Here is a 5,639-nt window from a genome sequence, read left to right as displayed (position 1 = left end):
TCTGTCACCACCAACTTAACCTTAAAGTGAAGCAGCCTTCTCTCCAGGATGAATACAAGACAAAGGCATTGGACACAAACTTCTGTGTTGGGTGGAGGGACAGACATTGATACCAAAACAAACTCTTTTTCTTCCTCCCCCTCCCAAGTGAGAAAGAATATAGTACACATCCAAAGGAAGATTCTTGGGTATCCACTTATATGAAGATATTCTCTGAATGGAGGTCATCTCCTTTTTCTACTATTTGGCCAGCTATAATACCCAAAGACCACAAACCGTATCCAGTCGACCAGTAGTAATTTTTTTTGTCTTCTTTATAAATATCGAAAATCAATGCCAACTCGGTACAATGGAATAGCAGCAAAGTTATTTTCTAAACATCTACCTATTCCATTTTCTTTTTAGCTCTGCTACCAAGGTCTCCTCTAAATAAAACAAACAAACAAACAAAAACAAGTAAAACCCCTCATATGACAAGAAAGAAGATTACCTAATGAAATTGGTGCCGTAGATGTTGGCAAGTCTTCTGGGTAAAAAAGATAGTGGATTTGAAGTCAGAGGTCCTAGCTCCAAACTTTCAATCTTATACCAACTGCTTTTGTGATTTTAGAAACATTGCCTAACCTATCTGAACCTAAGCTTCTTCCTTTATGAAAGGAAGGCATTAGACTTCTAAGATCTTATCATTCCCTCAAGGTATGGTCCTATATCTCTCTTCCCTTGCATATACACAACTACTACAACTGGCTCCTTTTTCTCTTCTAAGTTCTCAAACTTTTCCTTTCTGACTTCCCACATCACGACTCAAATGAAAATGTTTTCTCTAAAATTGCGGATGATCTCTTAATTTAGCCATCTAATGATATTTTTTCAGGACTCATTTTTGCCCCATCTGAAGAAGTTGACACTTTTATTCACTCTCTTGTCCTAGAAATATATTTTCTAAGGGTTTGCCTGATATCACCATCTCTTGATTATCTTCCTACCTGTTTGAGTAATCTTTAATCTGCTTTGCTGAATCATTGTCTATATACGATTATCTATATTGACTGTATCCTTGGTTATACCGTAAGACTCTGTCTTGAGCTCTCCTATCTTCATAAGCTATATTCTCCCATAGAGAACTCACAAGTTGCTATGGGTTTATCATGTCTGTGCCAATCATGTTCATATCTATATAGATGGCTTTTGTTTCAGTTAATCAATAAACATCTATGAAGCACCTACACCCATTCTGCTAAGTGCTGACGATACAAAGAAAAGCAAAAGTCACTTCTTGATCTCAAGGAAGTAAGAGTCTAAAGTGGAAGCCAACAGGTAAAGTATGTACGAACAAGTAATATTCAGGGTAAATTGGAAAATGACTCAGAAGAAAGCCACTAAAATGGAAAACCAGAAAAGACATCTTATTGAACGAAAGCATGGAAGGAAGTCATAGCAGGCAGACGACAGTGGTAAAAAGGGAAAGGATTCTAGGCTTGGACAACCAGTGAAAATGCCCAGTCAAGGAGATGATGTGTCCTGTGCAAGCTATAGCAACCAACCAATGTCAGTGGTTCACATAATGTGATAGTGAGGATGACAAAGGAGTTTTAGGTATATGAAGACTAAAAAGGTTGAGGTGTCAAGAAGTGAAGTAGTTTTGAATGCCAGAGGCTGCTATAGTTTATCATAGATGTAATATGTAACCACTAAAGTTTATTGAATGGGAGAGAGAATAAAATGATTCTGGGAAAAGACACACAAATTGATATTATTATTGTTGTTAATTTTAATATAAAAGAAGTTTGATACTTATGAAATTATTTCTAGATAATATATACTTTATTTTTGTTATTTAAAAAAATTTAAAAATTATTACATTTATCTAAATGGATCAATTTTGAGAGAAATTAAAGAGAAATTTCTAGGTAATCTTTTGGAAAAGGAGAAGCATTTCTCATTGCAGAAAATTATTTCGATGATGTTACTTAAAGCCTTTAGAAGCTGAGATTTTTTTCATTTGTTTTTATGCCCTGTAAGATCCATTTCCAAACTGACCTTTGTTTTCAACCTTTGGTTGAATCTTCAAAATAGGAATATTAAAAGGAAAAAAAAATTCTATAGTACGTGGAAATAGTTGGCTAATCAGTTGAAAATAAAACTAACACTCATCTTTTTCCCTCTATCTTAAATCTTCAGCAAATAATTAGAATTTATTGAATTGAAAATAAAACCTTCTTATTCCATCAATGATCAGAGTAGAGAACATAGGAAGTTCATATTTAGCTCTCCCTTCTTAATATGGGGGGGAAAGTTCCAAAATAACTCCCTTGAATCTATCCATAAGGACACAATTCTTGAAGAAGTCATGTGATACTTACTCGGTAGTCACCAACTATTTATTACTTCAACATATTCTCAGGTTTTTTCAAGAAAGGAAGTCAACACCATTTGACATCAAAATCCCTTGAAGGCTATATTCCATTTTCCAAAATCAGAAATTTTATCTTTCTTCAATTATATAGTACATCTTTATTTCCATTGAGCTTTCTTTTTTTTTTTTCAATTTCCTAAGTTCACACTTGGAGTGACATAAGCTAGATAGAAGATTGAAAAAATATATAAATTGTTTATTTTTACTTCATGACTTTTTGCATGGCTCCATAATTTTGCATCAACTCCAGTGTCTTTTCCTTACCTCTGGAAAAAAAAAATAAATGCCTTTGTTTAGCTATCTTTCTAAACCCATTGGAAATTAATCTCCTCCTTCATTCTGTAATTCATCCAAATTGACCTCTTTATTTCTCACACAAAACACTCCATCTCCTGCATTTACACTGACTGTTCCCCATACTTATATTGCATTCTCTTATAATTTGGCCTCATGAAAATCTCTTCCTTTAAGATGCAATTAAAGAGTTGTCTTCTTTAAGAAACCTGTGTTGATCTCCTCAGCTACTAGGGTCCTCCATCCCAAACTACAGCATATGTAAGTTTACATTCTGTAACATTACAATATCATGTAAGCTCCACAAAGTCGGCTTGCTTTTCAATTTATCTTTTTATCAGCAACAATTAGCAGAGGGACACAAAGTCAACACAGGTTAATTAATATGTACATTTTACATTATATATAATGTACAATAAATATATATTGGTATATACAATATGCCAAACATTGAGTATACTAAGCATTGAAGATAAAAAAAAATTAGCTAGAGTGCCCCTGTCCTCAAAGAGCTAACACATTAGAGGACTTAGGGAAAACTCCGTATAGAATATGAGATGTTATTTAATATTTGAAGAAAGAGTAGCCAGTAGTCTGAGATGAGGAGGAAGAACATGGGAGCAACCTAAAAAATATCTGGAGACAAAAGATGAAGTGTATTGTTTTTAGAAGAGCAAGGATACCACTGTCATTGGATTGAAAAATATATGACAGAGAATATGGTATAAGGAGAATGGAAAGACAGTAGAATGAGGAGGATACATATAAAGGACTTTCAACATTAGACAAGAGGACTTTATATTTGATCCTATTGGTGATATGGAGCTGTTGGAGTTTATTAATTAGGGAGGCAGTGATGTTCTTTTACATTGCTTTAGGAATTTTTTTTTTGGTAGCTGGAAGAGGATTATTTGGGGTGAAAAAAAAAAGGCTGAAGTAGGCAGACCAACAAGGAGGCAATTGCAATAGTCAAAGAGAGGTAATGAAGTCATGCACTGGAGTTGTGTCAGTATCAGAAGAGATTAGAGAGCATATTCAAGATAGATTGAAAAGGTAAAATTGACATACCTTGACAACAGTTTGTATATGTGGGGTAAGAAAGAGGAATTAAGGTTGACACCTGGTGTGTGAGCCTAAAGGAATGAGAGAATGCTGTTGTCCTTTAAAGCAATAAGGAAATAAGGAGGTGGGAAGAGTTTAAGGGAGAAGATGATGAGATCAATTTTGGACAAGTTATGTGTTTTGGACAAGATATCTACTAGAGACTTGTTTCAGTCTGTGTTCCTCTCTAGAGTGTTCACACGCTGCACTGTTTCCCCAGCAGAGCTCAGTTCCACTGTCTCTGCCACTGCTCCCTCCCCTTCCTGGTCCCTCCCACCACTGCCATGGGCTTCAGAGATCTCAAGACACCAGCAGGCCTGCAGTACCTCCATGACCTCCTGGCGGACAAGAGCTACATTGAGGGGCTTGTGCCATCCCAGGCTGATATTGCAGTATTTTAAGCTGTCTTGGGCCAATGACCTGCCGACCCATACTATGCTATCCATTTGGTATAACCACATTAAGTCCTATGAAGCAAAATGCAAGCTTGCCAGGAATAAAAAAGACTTTGGACAAGTATGTGTCTGCTGATGTAGAAGATACCACAGGAAGAGGAGCTATAAATAGCAAAGATAATGATGACATTGATTAATTTGGGTATGGTGAGGAAGAGGAAAGTGAAGAAGCACAGAGAACACCTTGCTCAGTATGAATGAAAGAAATAATTAAAAAAAACCCTGTAATTGTTGCCAAGACTTCCATCTTACTGAATGTAAAAACCTTGGGATGATGAGACAGATAAGGCAAAATTGGAGGAATGTGTCAGAAGCATTCAGGTAGATAGCTTGATATGGGAATCTTATAAACTAGTTCTAGTGAGATATGGCAACAAGAAGCTTCAGATACATTGTGTGGTTGAAGATGATGAAGTTGGGGAAGATATGCTAGAGGAACCGAAAATTGCCTTTGAAGTGTATGTGAAATGCATAAATATTGCGGCCTTCAATAAGATCTAAAATCTACCATCCTCAAAAATTACATTTAAATAAAAATAATATTTGCAAGCAAATAAAAAAGATATCTACTAGATATCCAGTTTGATATGGCTGAAAGATAATTAGAGATGTAACAATGGGGATCAGCAGAATGGTTAAGGGAGAATAAGTAGATCTGAGGATTTTTAACATAGACAATGGGAGCTGGTGACATTACCAAGTGAAAGAAGTGGGCCTAGAACAGAATCCTCTGAGACACCTAAAGTTAGAAGGAATGACCTGCATGAGGATCCAGCAACGGACACTAAGAAGCAATGGTCAGATAGATATGAGGAGAACCAGGAAGAAGTGGAATTCTAAAACTAGGGAAGATGGTCTATTGCACATATGAGTAAATGCTTGTTCTATTGAGTTAGATGTTCATATTCATTGTCCCCATAGGCTTATATCACTAAAAGACCACATAGATACACATGTTTCATGCATCACTGTGCTTGTGAGAAAGTGAGAATGATAAAACTGTCCTTTCCTCTATGATATATGCCCATAAATAAGAATACTCACCTGCATATTTTTTGAACAAAATATTAACGTACTTCAACATTTGATGGTTTTTTTTTGCCCCAACCCAGATGATCCCTACCTTGTTCAACGTATATCATGTTCATACAATTCTCCAAACCTGATATAATCATCCCTTTTCTCTCTCCCTATCCATGTTTCTAGTCCCAAATTATGTCTCAATTACTGTATAAATTCTCTCCAACCAGATTTCACTAGTGCTATCTTGATTTCTTTCTTTTCTGACCTCCTACAACACTAATTTTCTTTAGCATGTTTGGCTCATTTTTTTTAAGCAATCAGGGTTAATTAACTTGCTCCAGGTTACACAG

At 35.7% G+C, this 5,639-nt stretch overlaps 1 pseudogene; it reads left to right on the top strand.

Annotated features, from left to right (window-relative positions):
* Positions 1–4,095: 4,095 nt before the first annotated feature.
* Positions 4,096–4,767, top strand: LOC138145633 (elongation factor 1-beta pseudogene; annotated as a pseudogene).
* Positions 4,768–5,639: the final 872 nt, after the last annotated feature.

This window comes from Petaurus breviceps, unplaced genomic scaffold, assembly GCF_028583685.1.
Source record: "Petaurus breviceps papuanus isolate PSGF00001 unplaced genomic scaffold, PetGlider_PUasm1.0 90743, whole genome shotgun sequence".
Lineage (NCBI taxonomy): Eukaryota > Metazoa > Chordata > Mammalia > Diprotodontia > Petauridae > Petaurus > Petaurus breviceps.
This window is presented reverse-complemented; position numbering and strand designations above follow the sequence as displayed.